Below are 17,624 nucleotides of genomic sequence, written 5' to 3' on the forward strand. Positions count from 1 at the left end.
AACATGTTCAACGCCTGGGTCATCACAAAACCACGACCGTGCACTAATCGCAACAAAGTCATGCTACTGAATGCGAACAATCACCCTCGCAAGTGCCCACATCGCACGAACCCACGCGTAGTCATGGGCTACACTCTCTTCTTGGGTCACGCTCTACACTCACGACGGGAGGCGTTGCAATCGTACCGATATCGCAACAATGGCTCCCCTAACAACACAGCTAGGGCAAATTCATCACGGTCATATCCATTTTCCGAGCCTCCGAGGCTTGACATGTCTTGGCCCACTGAAAGGCTCATAGCCCCCGCATATTGCAATGGTTGTACTATGGGAAATAAATAAATAAATAAATAAATAAGAACCCACGAGCACATCATCGCACCTAGGGGTCCTCAAATTAGGTGCATCCAGTGACCTTGGTCGGCTGGCTCCGTCTCTAGTCCCCTAGCCCCCTAGCATCACCCACAATAGTTCAGGGCACATCAAGAGCAGGACAGCCCTAGGAAGCTTGTCTCGCCTCTGGTTAAACCTGTCACCTTGAACCATTCCCACAATTCCCTCTCACACTCTGCCTTAGAACCATGGCAACCAATTGGGGCACGCACTGCACGAATGGCCATGAACAGTACCCTGTTCTCATCCACAGGCCCAATGTTGCCTACCTACGGCTCGAACACTACCCCCGTGCCCTATCCTGCTACGTCTACAATCACAATGCACAAGATGGCGCACCAACCTTCACATGTATTTCTTTCCACCATGGACCACTCTGCTTCATCCACATGACGTTATGAGCCACCAGGCCACAGTCTTCTACCTACATAATATCTAAGTATGCACGGACACTCACATAATATCTGCACGAAATTCTATACACAGTTTGGGTCCTCAAGTGCAGGACAATACTCCAAGCTTGCTTAGAGTTTGACATGTCTCCCAAACTCATCCAAATATGTCTTGTGCACGCTAACACAACTAGCACTACCCCTTAGGGAGAGACCACCTGAAAGGTTTTCCAATTGCAGGTATTAAAGACTCCAACGAAAGCACCGTCAGCTCGACATCAAAGCTCCACTCTAAACTCTTGTCCTTCACTCCCTCATGCCAATCACCAGAGAATCATCACGTCCAAACTCCACCAGGAGCATCCCATGCACACCAACCCTCGTGCTAGCTATGAGTGGCCATTCCCAACAAAGAGTCACCCTATCACCCCCTACAACAATCATATCACCATGCCACTCGGAACAGCCAGTGCCCCACCGACCTTCATCCACACCAACCTCAGAACTCCCCCAAAGCAGACCACAACCGTCCTTGACACCCACGTCTTCGGTGTATGCTGCTGCCTGCTACCTATGACGGTGAGTGCCATGGGATTGGCACTCATCTAGGAGCGGGTAATGTTAACCCCAACACGAAGAAAGCAAAAGGAAATAAAAAAGATGCAGGGAAAAGGTGGAAAAAAGGTAGCTCGGCTGAAGAAGGAAGAGGGGAAAAGGCCAAAAGCGCAAGGGCAACCTTAAAAATCCAAGGCAGCTGCAAAAGGGGAAAGGTGCATTTTAAAATACAAAGGCGCACCCTGAAACCTTGTAAAAGAGTGCCAGGAAGTGGAAAATTCGGAAAGCTAAAATAAAAGACAAAGACAAAGGCCAAGGCAAGAGAAATGGAAGGCAAAGGCGCACCAGGAAAAGCGCAAGACAAAACTTGTGTAAAAGAGTGCAAGCGCACTGCGGTTTAACTCAAGGAGCGCCGGGCTCTCACCCGTGCAATTTGTAAATATAGATGGGTGGTGGAAAGGAAGCTAGGAAGATAGAAGGACAATGGGAAAAAGGGCCTAGGCTACGGCCAATCATGTAAAAAAGGGAAAAGGGGATAACCGCCGAAAAGGGATTTAGGGTTTTGTATATAAAGTTGAAAAGTGAATGAGAAGCTCATTCTGGTGTGTGGCCAAAAGTAGCTCTCTTCTTATTCTTCTTCTTGCTTGCTTGAGCTTGTGTTTGAGAGAGGGAGTGTGAGAGTATGAGGGAGTGAGTGTGTGAGGATGAGGGACCGCGGGATGGAGAAGCTCTCTATCTTCTCCTCTCTTCTTCTCTTCTCTTCTCTTCTCTTCCCTTGCTCGCGGTGATGGAGCTTGGAGCGTGGAGCTTGAGGATGGAGCTTGCTTGAAGCTTGCACGTGGATCATGGAGCTACCGGATTGCACGGGAGAGGAGGTAACTCGATCGGCATGGAGGTAAGCTCACTACACCTGTAGACATGGATGGTGCGTTGGCTATGTGAGAGGTAGCCATTAGTGCTCGGCTTGGAACGCTTGAAACAATAAGCGGTCCGTGGGTCTTAGCGATTGAGTGAAAGCTCCCACAACATCTAATGTAGGTGACTAAGTCGTCCCCCATATTTGTGTCTAGGTTCAAGGCCAATGTAAGGATGGATCTCTACTTATAGGAGGATCTAAGGCTTGCGGGAGGTTGGGGTTTGGTTGGGGGTTTGGTTGAGCTAGATAGCTCAACTATTGATGCCTATCTTTTGGGCTATTCAATGGGGTGTCTATCGGACATTTTTGCAATGGATTGGTCCTATGGCTCAGTTGATATCCTGCTCTCGACATGTGGAGCAGTTGGGACTCTGGAAGTGTTAAGTTGAGTTGGCCTAGGGCGAGATATTTGCTACTTTGGTTGATATACTCATTGAGGTTCTATAGATTTGATGATTTTTAAGGCAATGGATTTCTCATTCCTCGCTGGCTCATTGCTTTGTGGAGATGGGCTAGAGGGCCTGGATTGAGGAGCTCCCATACCGCTCCTAGTCTTGGGTAACCAAATCTAGTTGTTGCCTCCGTAGTAGCCTTGAGTGTGTAATAGGTCTTTGGGTATTGTTGTCTGCTTTAGTAGCACTAGCTTTTCCTCTCCTAGGCATAGAACATGATGTTATATGGTCATGGGTTCATGAGGCTTGGCTTTTGGGTGGGTGTGGTTGTCATTTGGGCACCTTTTGAGCTGTTGCTTGGTGGTCTTGGATGTGTCTCCTTTCGGTTGCATGTGGTTTGTCTTGGTAGGGTGGGACAAGTTGTGAACCCCCTCTTTAGACCTTGCATTAGGTTCCTCTACCGGTGGCATTACAGGCTTTAATGGAGCTGCACTGCCCTTGCTAAAAGCCGTCACTATCCAAACATTGCCAATGGTGAGGTGAATGCACTGCGAGTCATAGTCGACATTGTAGTGTGCTTGTTTCTTGAATGCGTGCCCTAGCATCGATTCCTCACCAGTAGCCTTGGTATTAGGCATCACATAGAAGATCATAGGTAGGCTTTCAGTCTCGATAGAGACCACTATTTTGCACTTTTCTAGTAATGAGTAGGATTGTCCCCCAAATGGGCTAAGTTTGGCGTTGGTAGGCTACAATTGGGGCTGACCAATAAGGCCCCAATGATCATGCATAAGGATATTATAGTCAGCTCCCTCATCAATGAGTGTATCAAAGGCATATGTCATGTGACTAGTGATTGATATGAGTAGGTATGCAAGTGCCACTTCATCCTCTTCCTCTTCCTCAATCTCAGTAATAATGGCTACTTTACACTTACACAAAGGTTTAGCATTGGAGGCTCGTGTGGTAGGTGTACTACTATTGGTCGATTACTAGAGCTCCTAGCCATCATGCTGAGTGGTGATGATGGTGGGACCCTACTCTTCGGCAGCAGCTGAGATGATGTGATTTTTTGGGACTCACCAGTTGCCTTGGTAGCCTGCTTATAATCCTCCTCTTCATCTAGGAAAAACAGTAGATCGATGGTGGCTAGCACATACATCCAATCCCGCTCTTCCTCGTGGCAAGGATATACTTTGTTAGTGGCCCATAGGATTTGCTAACTTGTTAGTCTCCTTTCAACATAGCAGAGATGGAATCTAGGTCATCTGGAGTAGTCTTCCAAGTGTACATCTTGACTCTTACAGCCTTCAATCTGTCACCTAATGTGGGAGCTTTCGCTCAACCGCCAAGACTCATGGACCGCTTATTGTTTCAAGCGTTCCAAGCCGAACACTAATGGCTACCTCTCACATAGCCGACGCGCCATCCATATCTGTGGGTGTAGTGAGCTTACCTCCATGCCGTTCGAGTTACCTCCTCTCCCGCGCACTCCGGTAGCTCCACGCTCCAAGCTCCATCACCGCGAGCAAGAAAAGAGAAGAGAAGAGAAGAGAAGAAGAGAGGAGAAGATGGAGAGCTTCTCCACCCCACGGTCCCTCACCCTCACACACTCACTCCCTCACACTCTCACACTCCCTCTCTCAAGCACAAGCTCAAGCAAGCAAGAACAAGAAGAAGGAGAAGAAGATGAGAGCTACTTTTGGCCACACATAAGAATGAGCTTCTCATTCCACTTTTTGACTTTTATACATGCCCTACTCCTCCTTGGGCGGTCATCCCCTTTTTACATTACCAGCCATTGGCCTAGGTCCTCTTTTCCTATTTCCTTTCTATCCTTCTTGCTTCTTCTCCACTGCCCGCCGTCTATCTTTACAATTTGCACATGAGAGAGCCTGGCACTCTTTTACAAGATTTCAGGGTGCGCCTTCGTATTTTAAAATGCACCTTTCCCCTTTTGCATTTGCCTTGGACTTTTAAGGTTGCCCTTGCGCCTTTGGCCTTTTCTCCTCTTCTTTCTTGAATCGGGCTACCTTTTTTTCACCTTTTCCCTGCGTCTTTTTTATTTTATTTTGCTTTCTTCGTGTTGGGGTTAACATTACCCCCCTCCCAGACAAGTGCCAGTCCCATGGCACTTTTCGTCGAAGGTAGCATGCGGAGCTTGCACCAAAGACGTGGGTGGAAGGGACTGTTGTGGTTTGCCTTGGAAGAGTTCTGATGTTGGTGCGGATGAAGGTCGTAGGTGGCACTTTGCTGTTCTGATTGGCTGGTGATATGATTGTTGTAGGTGGTGATAAGGCTACTCTTTGTTGGGAATGGTCACTCATAGCTGGCACGAGTGTTGGTGTTCTTGGGATGCTCATGGTGGATTTTGCTCGTGATGATTCTCTGGTAGTCTTTCATGATGAAGTAAGGGACACGAGTTCAGAGTTAAGTGTTGATGTAGAGCTGACGGTGCTTTCGTTGGAGTCTTTAATACCTGCAATTGGAAAACCTCTCATGTGGTCTCTCCCTAAGGGGTAGTGCTAGTCTTCTTATCGTGCACAAGATATATTTTGATTAGTTTGGGAGACAGGTCGAACTCTAAGCAAGCTTGGAGTATTGTCCTGCACTCGAGGACCCAAACCATGTATAGGTTATAGTGTGAATATTAAGTGAGTACACGTGCGTATTTAGGTATTACTTAGTTAGAAGACTATCGGCCTGGTTCCTTGTATAGCAATGGGTTAGTGAAGCAAGGGGCTAAGTTAATGGAAAAATTTGTCGATGAAGACAGGGAGTACACTTGAAGATTGCTTGAGACATCATTATGGTCTTGTCAAGGCAATGTAGCATAATTGAGCTCCTTGTTGATGTTTGAGCTTTTGGTAGCTAGTAGCTACTTGTAGTGCTTGAAAAGTATGGTGTACTTTTCCATTGTCTTTCATGCCTTGCTTACCACTGTTGATTGTAATGGCATTGAGATGGAGTGCAAAAGAATTGTGCAAGTGGTTCAGGGTGACATGTCTAACCATAGGCGAGGCGAGCTCCCTAGGTATGTCCCGCCCTTGATGTGCCCTGAACATTTGTGGGGGATGTACAAAGGGCTAGGGGATTAGGGACGAAGCCAGCCGACCAAGGTCACTGGATGTACCTAATTTGAGGACCCCTAGGTGCGGTGCTGTGATCGTGTGTGTGTTTTTTTTTCCTTTTTTTTTCTTTTCTTTTTTCTTTCTTTTTTTTTTGGTGGAAAAAATGAATACAATCAATGCCATACATTGAGGCTATTAGCCTTTCATTTGGATTGAGAAATGTTGGGATCCAAAGGCTATGAAGAATGGATATTACAGAGATGATTGTGTCACCAGCCTTGATGCTAGAGGAACTATTGTTGAGATGAAGAGATACACTTGAGATTTTGCGAACCTCTTTGTAACATGTGAGACATCGAACAATTGAGGTAGCACTTGGAGTGAGCTGTGCATGGACAAGGGCAGAGCATCTTGCGAATTGAATCCTGGATGATGAAGAGACGTTCGCCCTTGTTGAGAGCATGGCTCATGTCCGAATATAGAGTTTGGCCAAGAAGGAGGAGGTAATTGATGATTATGCTTTGGCCATGCTCAGTTGCAATATGTGCTTTCTGCAGAGGTGTCCTTGGGTTCTCGTCCAGTGGCACTTCCGTCATGGCTTTTGTTTCTTGGTATTCTCACCACTTCCTCCATAATGGTTCTTTGTGGGGTTGGTGGTCTTGTGGTGACTTGGATATTAAACGCTTCTAGGCATTGACCTGTGTCATTCTGCATTCGCTTGGAAAGGCATGAGAGTACATGCAAGTCACATGCTTCAACCATAATGAAAATGTCCAGCTAAACAAGACATCGCTAACCTGAATCCCTTAGTTTTGACTTGATGCGTATCACCTACACTTGGTCATCATTGCTCATGGGGTGTGTTGGCCTTTGCTTCTTTTGGTATTATTTACACAGTCACAAAACATGTTGTTTATTTATGTACATGTTCATGAAACCATGCCACTCCATGAGGATAAAACCAATTGTAGAACTCAGGATTGTACTCGAGTGTGGCAATATCTAGCTTCTGTGGTAGCCTACTTAGCAATAATAAATATTTGGCAACATCAAGTAGCATGGTGCCTTGTCCGAGTCTACTGGAAACATGTAGCTCCTCCTCAGTGAGAACTTTATCAATCAAAGGGCTCTCTGGGCTAGTTCTAGCTAGGTCCATACCTCGAACTGTAGCTAGAACTCGAAATGAAGTTGGTACCACATAGGTCGGGTCTCTTTGGGGCCGCCATTTGGCCAGTCGCTCCTCTGAGACTGTCATGATTTGGGCTCCAAGTTTGGCCATTGTAGCGCGATTTTCAAACCAACATTTTTCAAATTGGCTTCTACCCTCTGATTGTCACTTTAGTTGCTCTACCTCTAAGAGATTTGGCTAGCAGAGCATTTCATTAAATGTCACGGTTAAGCGTAGTTCGTCAGCCTCCTCGTCAGAGATGAGTCGCATGCGTTCATGTAAGAGCTTGTCATAATGTCCGTCAAGATATTCTTGCTCTTCCCACGATAGCGGATAAGGCAAATATTCCTCAAGCTGCTCCCTAGGGAATGTGCCCATGTCTGTATGAACATAGACATGTGCGAATAATTTCAGTTTAGTGTCCCACTCGGTCAACCACTCTGCCACATCTCTATGTTCTATGAGGGCTTGCTCGGTTGCTATCTCATGTAAAGTTCTAAGGGTTTCCTTAGGCTTTAGCATAGCTGGGGACTCAGGCCTAGATAAGCAAGATTGATCAATGCCAGGATTGCTTATGCCTTCGAGGTTTTCATGTTTCTCCTGAGGCTTTATGGTAGTTGTGTCATGGTTCTCCTCGGATGTGACCGGCGTGGTCTTAGCATCCTGTTGTGACAGTGTTGTATCCACTCTTGATTGGTCAATGCGAGTTTCTCTATCTGTGGATTGAGTGTCACAAGCAACAGTTGACGGTAATTGTTGCTTTGATTTATCAAAACACATGGATGTGTCTAAGATTTCACTACTGCTAGGAGAGATGGCAATGGGTCTATCTATGGATGAACCAGACGCTTTGTTCATCATCTCTTCAGTACTCTTGGTCCCAATCTTCTTATTGTCTGCAGTAGCTTGCAACTGTCGTTGTTTTCGTTGTTTTCTTCTCTTTCTCTTGGGCACTAGAGGTGTATCCTTTAAGGACTCAGGATCCTGAACTAGGTCAGTAGTTGATGTGCTTGGTTGGGCCTTAGCATTCTCTTTCTGTGGCATGTCGTCATGGGATTTTGCTACGGCCTCACTAGGTTGAACAACCTTGCTAGGTTGCGAGGGTTCAACTACCTCTCTTTTTGGAGAGTCTAGTTGTCCAGCTAATTCTCCTCTATTTAGCCCCGCATTCGATTGCATTGAACAGTTGCTCCTGGTTAGGTATTTGCTCTAGATTTTTGTCCTTATCTATTAGAACATGTCTCCATTGCTTCTTGTCAAGGTGATGTTGTGTTTAGAGCTGTTGTTCTCTTGCTCTGGAGGTTTGGGTGACTCTAGTGTAGAACCATGAGACGATTTAGGGTTTTTGTCATGTAGGCTTGGAAGAAACCAATTGAAGAAGTCAGGGTTGTATTGATGGGAAGCATAGAGATATAGGATTTCAGGGTCTTGAGTGAGGCAGAAGACATATGCGCTGACATCAAGTACCATGCTCCCTACTCCTAGCCTGCTAGCCACGTGTAGATCTTCTTCTAGAAGCACTCTATCATACAAGGGATTTTTTTGGACAATGGTAGAAAGCTGGACATCATGGGCAGTTGCCAACACTCTCAATGAGGTCGGGGCAACGTGTGTGGAATCATGTATTGATGTCCAAAGGGCTTTCCTTTGCTCAGCAAGTGTCATTAGTCGATGGCTAATTTTGGTTGCCAAACTTTGGTTAGAGTACCAATTTTGTGCAAAGGTACCTTGTCCTTTCCCTTTTCATTCGATTGCTTCAAGCTTTTCCTTGTTTGTCTCACATAGAGCTGTATAAAATGAGGGTATCAAGCGCAATTCTCTAGATATGGCTTTTGGGATGTCCTTCATGACTTCTTCAACAGTAGAGCTGCATAGCAAAAACAAACATGTTGCTGCTCATACCAAGTCAGTGATTCAGCTATGAGCTTTGTGTGCTCTGGTGTTGGCCTTCCGATGTCCACATGGACGTATGCATGTGTGATGGCTGTCAGCTTGTGATCAAGCTTCACCATCCGCTTCATCTCTGGTTCATTGGTCAGATGCACCATTTCTTTGGCCAAGTCTTTGAGAGATTTATCCTCAAGCCTAGGCTTTAGGTGCTTTGGAAGGATTGGAGGTGTCAAGGATGTTTGTTGTGACATCTCTTCCAAAGGTGAATTACTAAGGACATGTTCCGCAATGGGTGTTGTCACGGCCAAAGGTTGTGACTGTTGTGGTCCCTGATTGGAAGTAGTGGTGGCTAGTTCAGTGGACTGGCTACCATTGGTAGACTACGGTGTCAAGTCCTTAGGCAGATCAGAAGTGGTCGTATCTTTTGTTTCCCTTTGCGCATTCACTTGTGTAGGTTGAGCAGCGGCACGAGGCTGCTGCTACTGTGCTTCCTGTGTCCATTTAGGTGAAGAGGATGTAGGAGATTTGGGACTCCTACATGGGCTTGGCACTGACTGTGGAGAATTTGCTCATGATTGTTAGACGAAACTGCCATTAGCTTTGTTGAGCAATCGCCCTTATCATGAGCAATGTTGTGCCTGTGGTGCTCATTATCCTCTTGGGAAGTCAAAGGCTCCTTGGGCACTAGTGGACCTTGTGCACGCTCGACAGTTACCTCTGATATCTGTTTGCTAAGCACGCTAGGCTGAGGATCTAATTTTTGATAGGTCATGTTTGGTTTCTTGATTTCAATCATGAGGGGCTCAATCACTCCAATATTTTTGGTTCGCGACTTGGATTTTCGTTTAGGTTTCCTCCTACGCCTCTTTGCTTTTGACATAATTTGGGCTTCTGACAGAGGTGGTTTAGCAGGGGGTTTTGGTACCCAAATCCATCGGTTGCCTACATAATACCCTTGAGCACGAAGCAACGCCTTGGATATCCATCGTGGCGTTGTGCTAGCTCTCCATCGATGCCTTCGTCTATAAGGCTTGGGCTTCTTTCATTGTCTTCTACGATATTTGTAAGTCCAACCCCTATCCTTGGCCTTGTCTCCTAACGTTTTTGTTTCAAGTATGGCCTCACTCATCACTGGTTCTCTCCGTTCAACCTGCGTTTGTATCAACTCTTTTAACAACTCCTTGCTCTCATTACTAGGCTTGCTTGGTATGTCAGGATGCTCCTTGCCCTTCCCTCGAGGTTTGATGAGGTCACCCTTACTAAAGGTTGTGACTATCCTCACACCCGGTAGTGTCAGGTGTATCCTCTGTGCTACATAGTCAGCCTCACATTTGGTCGCCCTTTTGAAGAGTCTTCCCAAGAGGGTTTCCTTACCATATTTAGCATTATTTAGAGGAACATAAAATAGGATAGGCAAGCTTTCAGTTTCAATTGTTGTAAGGTAATAGCACTTCCCTATAAGTGCTTGTGGAGGTCCCCCATAAGGGCTAAGAGTTGCATTAGTCGGTGTCAGCTCTGGTTGGCCTAGTAGGGTCCATGCCTCATAGGTCAAGACATTAAAATTTTCTCCTTCATCGATCAGAGCATCGATAGTATGCTCTCTTTTCGCGGTGAGTTCGACCCTAAGATAAGCACGTGGTACTATGTCTTCATCTTCTGGGTCTTGGCTTGTAAATTTAAGCCTTCTGACAAATGCCCTTGAGTCCCCAACTGCACGACCAGATGTGGATTCTCCACTGATGTCTTGGCTTGTCAGTGCAGGGATATTCAAGGAGCATCTATTGTCAGGACTGCCATATCTAGTCATTCTCACTATCGTAGCCTGACGTTGTTGCCTTCCGCCTTGACTAGATGTAGTCCGAATGCAACACGTATGTGTTTTTGCAGTGTCGCCTCCTTGCCCTTGTTGGCTAGATTAGCCCATTGAGGTTCTAGGGTCTCAATCTCTCTCGGTTCGGGTATGGGCTTTTGATTGCTCTTTTGCGAGTGAGGATCCATGTTCGTGTAGAGCCATTACTACTCTAAGATCTAATTTGGGGGACTTGTCACAGCGCGCGTTTTCTCTCCAACCTACTTGGGGGAGGCGCGGAGGAGGTAGAGCCCCCTCTGCGGGGGTTCGGGGGGATAGTCCCCCCCGACCCGCAAGGCCGTTATGGTAAACACCATGTGCAATTTGGAGGACCGTTTAGCCAAATTTTGAACTAATCTTCTAAGTTTCAACCCAGTGATGGGTCTGTGATGTGCCTTTAGCTCTACGTAGCCTTTGGGGTCAATTTCGGGGTTCAGGGTTTTTCTAATATGTTGCCTCGTTTGTTTTTGGCCAATCAGATTTTAGTTGCTCAACGTTTTGCATCTAGGTCTCTGGGTCTCGCTGCTGCCTACTTCAAGCTGCCAAGCGGCTGTTCCCTACAATTCCATCTATTCCATGTGCCAGAATCAAGTTCTGAGTGTCAAAATGACTTTCGACAGTTTGCGCTGCTGACAGCCGGGTCAGGTCAAATTTTTGAGAATTTGATAAAAATTTTCACTCGGCCGAGCTAGTCCCAATTGTAGGGGGTCCAAGTGGGTCACTCAGACGGGCCGAGGTACATGGGCCGAGGGTCGAATTCAGGACTCGGGCAGGGTAGACTCGAACGGGCCGAGGCACAGACTCGGACAGGTTGGCTCGAACGGGCCGAATGGTCAATTCGGACGAAGTCACTCGGACGAGGTCACTCGAATGGGCCGAATATGACACGTGGCTGAGGGTCGAATCCTATGGCTCGGACGGTTTGGCTCCAACGGGTCGAGTAGGTCTAGGTCGAGGGTCGATTAGGGTTTCGGGCCGAGTGGGCTGAGCGAAAGAGGGCCAAGGGCCAATTCTGGGACTCGCCCTAGAAGCGGCTGCTCGGACGAGCCGAACGTGGCGCGATGACAACATCGAGATGTCGATCTTACTCAATTCGTGCAATTTACCCAATCATAGCAAGCATAAATCTCCAAATCCTATCTAGGGGGATATGGGAAGGGATTCATATACCTGAATAGAGCAGTAGGCTCATCGATGGCGAGATCAGAGCGAATCGTGCGATGGCTCTCTCTCTCTCTCTCTCTCTCTCTCTCTCTCTCTCTCTCTCTCTCTCTCTCTCTCTCTCTCTCTCAAATAGTCACAAATGAGCTCTCCCTTGGCCTCTTGGCTCTTATGCCCCTTCCCGGGTATGGTTTTGATGCCCCCAATCACTCACGTGCCGATCTTAGGCATCACAACCGAGCTTTTTACCATTTTTTGCACGATTTTTGCCCTATTTTATAACAGTAAACCCTAATGCTTATTTTCTTTATTTTTCTTTGTTTTCTCCTACTCTAATGCATCCAATTCACAAAGTAAATACCTACACTACTCTATCTCACAACATAAATCTCAAAAAAGTAAAAAACCTACTCACCAAGGAGATCGAATACCATCTTCAACCCCCTCACTTCCTACCTATCTCAAGTACCGGTTCGGGGAAAGCCCTTACTTCGATGCTCGATTCGAAGCACGCAAACGCTCAAGGCTTGAATCCGTTGGTCCCGGCAATGGATCCAAAATGTGGAAGCTTTCACTCAACCACCAAGACCCACGGACTGCTTATTGTTTCAAGCGTTCCAAGCCGAGCACTAATGGCTACCTCTCACATAGCCAACGCGCCATCCATATCTATGGGTGTAGTGAGCTTACCTCCATGCCGTTCGAGTTACCTCTTCTTCCGCGCACTCCGGTAGCTCCACGATCCAAGTGCAAGCTTCAAGCAAGCTCCATCCTCAAGCTCCACATTCCAAGCTCCATCACCGTGAGCAAGAAAAGAGAAGAGAAGAGAAGAGAAGAAGAGAGGAGAAGATGGAGAGCTTCTCCACCCCACGGTCCCTCATCCTCACACACTCACTCCCTCACACTCTCACACTCCCTCTCTCAAGCACAAGCTCAAGCAAGCAAGAACAAGAAGAAGGAGAAGAAGAGGAGAGCTACTTTTGGCCACATACAAAAATGAGCTTCTCATTCCACTTTTTGGCTTTTATACATGCCCTACTCCTCCTTGGGCGGTCATCCCCTTTTTACATGACCGGCCATTGGCGTAGGTCCTCTTTTTCTATTTCCTTCCTATCCTTCTTGCTTCTTCTCCACTGCCCGTCTATCTTTACAATTTGCACAGGAGAGATCGTGGCACTCTTTTACAAGATTTCAGGGTGCGCCTTTGTATTTTAAAATGCGCCTTTCCCTTTTTGCATTTGCCTTGGACTTTTAAGGTTGCCCTTGCGCTTTTGGCATTTTCTCCTCTTCTTTCTTCAGTCGGGCTACCTTTTTTCTGCCTTTGCCCTATGTCTTTTTTATTTCCTACTCATTAGAAAATACACAATGCTTTTCATGTAAGTTTGCTAAAACCTTACATAGGACCAAAACCAAAGGAACCCATTACTGAAGATCCCCCAAAAGTTGAAGAAACAGAGCAACTCTTGGAACCTGAAAAGATTTTGTTTCTCAAGGATCTAACCACGAGAAGTGGCCTTGTGACACGAAAATTCTTACTAAAATTCAAGAATCTACCCATAGCAGATGCACAATGGGTAGATGAAAAATTCATGAAGGATTACCCAGATATTCTACAGCAATATCAAGAAGCTTTTCAGCTGAGGACAGCTGAATAAAAGTCAGAGGGCTGTCACAACTCTATAGAAACAAAATTTGTATCCTTTTTCATTAATTTGTCTATATAATGATTTATTAAATTTATTTCCTTTGCACTAATTAGATATAAAGAAAAGTGCATTGGAGCTGGCCACTGATGAGTGGTCACAGGTTATGGTGGACCCACGCGGTGGGTTAGAGAAAAGATAGTTCACACTTCCAGCTATATGGCCCGATTGGGCGCCTGTGACTAGAACTCACGCATATCAGGGTTAGACTCGCACACAGAAAGGATTGATGCCTTGAAGTGTGGGCTAGATCCACCAGAACAGACAGTTACAATCAACAAGATGGCATGTATCATGAAATGCTCGTATAATGTGTATGTGTGGGCTGAAAGCTTGAAATGCACATTTCTTTGCATAGGAAAGTCACATGAAGATTCGGATACCATTTTTGCGATGTACACGGAAAAAGCTTTCATATGACACCCATATTGGGGGGGTCCCTAAATTTTAGGAGATTTCTAAATTTTAGGAGGTCCCTAAATTTTAGGAGCCTCGAATTAGCCTAAAAATACTAGTCCTAAAAAATACGAATGTCAGTCTAAAAATAGTAAGTTCTGTACTCTGACTGTGCTTACTAAATTTGGTTGTTTCTATTCTTGACAGTATTCAACCCAAAAAGGAAGGCCATAGAGAAGAGACAAGTGTCAAGACACTTATCACACAAGTTTCCAAGTGTCCCACCACTTGTCACATCTCATGACATGTGGCTGGACACTTGTCTTGTGCTACTCCACTTTCCCCTTTTGTACTAGCTCTTCCCTATCCTATAAATAAGAGCTCGTTTTTCTTCATTCAGCATCATTTTTCTTTGCTGTAAACTCATGTACAGCACCCACAGATAGCCAGAAACTGGCCCCATCCATCCCCATCATCATCCCCCACTTCTCCATTATCAAAATCCTCCATATTCCCTCTTCTATCACTGCTGTTTTACAGGACAGCAAGCCTGTAAATTCATTACAGCACCTCCTTTTCAAGCTCTTTCTTCCATTTTAGCAACAAGAAGCAAGCCCTATCCATGTACTATTGTTCAACGATGGAGAAGGCTGATTTCCCCTTTTTCTTCTCTCATACTGTAAAGAAATCAGTTCTTATCATTGCATAATAGATAATGCATGTGTGTTTGTACATCTTTGCATGATCTTGTGAGAGTGAGAATTACTTCTTCTCACTCTCAGGTTGATTGTAACTGAGCTCTTCCCTAAGGGACTTGGGTTGAGCAGAAATACATTCCTTCAGGGGCGGGGGGGGGGGGGGGGGGGGGGGGGGGGGGTTGCCCATCTTCAACCCTCAATCTTGTCTCCATTACTTTTACATTTTCATGGCTATAATTTTGTGAGTAATTTTCATTTTCAGCTTTAAGTGTTCATTCTCTTTTATATTAAAATCTCAAAAACAAGCGAATATCATAATTGTTAAGCATACTACGTTGTTCGGGGCGTTTACATAACATTTGATCTCAATCCATGTAGTACGGCATATATACATCCATGTTAAGACAACATTACTGAGGCTATGGCTCAGTTGAACCCCAATTAGTTTAAGCTGTATGAATGAGTGTTTGCTAAACAATTTGTCTAAGGCTCAAAAATGCACCTTCAACATGTATAGAATATTCAACACCTAGTTAGTCCACATAGACCAAAATGCCTTGTTTTGAAGCTTCATGAAGATTCTTCTTTCAACTAAAAGTCTTTGTTTGGAATCACTATGGTAGTAGAATAAGTCAACCCCAAAATAGTCCACACCACCCCTTTGTTTAGGACGGAGAAGAGCAATAATCTCCACCCAAATCCAAGTACATCACCTTGTGCAAACTATGAGCAACAATAAATAATCTATTTGCCATGTAAAGAACATTTCACAGTAGTACAAGGATGTCTAGATCTATCCTCGTCATGCATATATCCACTTTACCCTCTTCTCTCCCTGTGGACTCTGTGCTTTCTCTTTGCTTCTCCTTGAGTTTATGGTAGCATACTATACTTTCCCCCCTACTGTTTGCCCCAACCAAGAGCAACTTGGAAGCATCCAGAATTTGCGGTTCAAACAATTGAAACATGAAGAGTGCACCTAAGGAAAAGGACATAGAGTCAATCCCATTTAGACTAGAGAAAACCCTAATGTGGCCTATGTGCTTTCTTATCTAGTTGTTGAAAATGCTAGTCTTTTCTCTTCAACCATCCAATAGTTAGAAATAAGTAACTAGAAAACATGGTGGAGATGTAAAGAAATTGCACATGCATAAGGGACTTCCTTCTCTAAACCCTCACGGAAAAAAGACTCCCTATAGCCTTGCGAATCATGGAAGTTAGACACTAAGATTCTTGAAGAGGAATTGCGACTCAAAAGGACCTTAATGATTTTCAAATTCCAAGTATACGGTTAAAGGACCAAAGGTTCCCAAGGAAAAAAACCAAAAACAATTTAAGGATACTAGGAACTACCAAAGGACCATAGTCTCTTCAAGGGCTAACATCTTCCCCTAAGTTCATGGCAACTCCATAAGACAATGGAAACTTAGGCTAGAAGGTTGATACATGAGACAAGTTCAAAGTTGCATAAGTTGCATCTCAAGATATTTTTTATATATTAGAAAAGATCATTTGTGCTTGTTTATTCTAATTAGAATTTGCATTAAATCAGGTTGAACTTGGATATGCACTAGGCCTCTCCCAAGGCTAGTCACAAGAGCCCTTCACCAAGGGGCTATTGTTGTCCCCTCTAGATCCTAGACCAACTCTAAACAAGAGAGCTCTCTCCATAGGGATCAGATGTTAGCTAGCAGATGATGAGGGTGCTAGGGGAGCTCTTGCCATAAATCTCTTAGACATCTAGGATTAGTCTAATGCTTGCAAACTCGGGATGGATGTCCCAGAAGGCCCTAATGCTACCGAGGGGCAGATTGGTGGTATTATATTTTAGTGGATTTCTATATACATGATTAATGTGATGTAAATGAAATAATTTCATCCAATTTTAAATAAAAATTCTTTTCTCAAAAGATTTTCTTTAACTTTCTTTCATATTATGTGACTACATTACATGAATGGACCTTGTGTCTAATGGGCTAATTAAGGAACCTATTTTATGTGTCGAAAAAATTTTGCTAGGTAATTAGATAATTAAGTAATCCTAGCACAAAAAAGGCAAGTCGTAGGGCAGTTCCCTAATAGATTCGTCCTATGATTGGATGGTCTCAATAAGTTGAGAGGTTCAAAATGATAGATTAGACACATAGGAACAGTCGAAATGTTGACTGTCATAGAAATATCAACTTAGAGCCTGATCTTGATTGTTTTAGGGGGCTGGGTTGAGACTTTGCCTTATGGGAAGAGGGCTCAACACGCTAGCCCCCCCCCCCCCCCTCTCTCTCTCTCTCTCTCTCTCTCTCTCTCTCTCTCTCTCTCTCTCTCTCTCTCTCTCTCTCTCTCTCTCTCTCTCTCTCTCTCTCTCTCTCTCTCTCTCTCTCTCTCTCTCTGAACCAAGTGCAACACATGTCTGCTTCGATTCGAGTTAATTTGCACTAACAATTGCACTTGATTGATGCTGAATAAACTATTAGGTGACCTTAGCATTTTTAGGAACATTATTTCTAGATTAATCCTCATGGGAATGGGACCGACCTTCCCTTGTGAGGTAGGCTCAAGTAATCCTAGGCAGCAACGTCTATGATATTCTAGGGGAATTATGGATGGCGTCAGCTAGATTAGTCTCTTGATGGATGACTAAAATCATCGTATCAAAGGAGCATTAGATAGGCACGTTACACATTATATTAAAGCGTAATAGAAATTGTAGTTACTAATGCTTAGGTAGAATTCTTTGCAAGTCCTAGGTTTCTTTTAATAATTGATCTAACGACCTCTTATACAAAATTATATATCACTAATTAATGGTGGAATTTTCTAGAGTGATGAAGACTAGCATAAATTTTTAGTATTCTAAGCTATGTTCACTTCACACATGTACTCTTTGAATTAAGTGAATTCAGTGGATGGAAAGTTTCAAGATTGTTTACTTATTTGTTTTTGAAGAATCTAAATAAAACCCTACCCTCCACATTATATATATGATGGATTCAACAAAATTGCTATGTTTATGAGCAAGTGATTTGAGCTCTTATGACTGAGT

The sequence above is a fragment of the Lygodium microphyllum genome, chromosome 14, assembly GCF_053477565.2.
Source record: "Lygodium microphyllum isolate KBCC chromosome 14, Lygodium_microphyllum_v1.1.10, whole genome shotgun sequence".
Classification (NCBI taxonomy): Eukaryota; Viridiplantae; Streptophyta; class Polypodiopsida; order Schizaeales; family Lygodiaceae; genus Lygodium; species Lygodium microphyllum.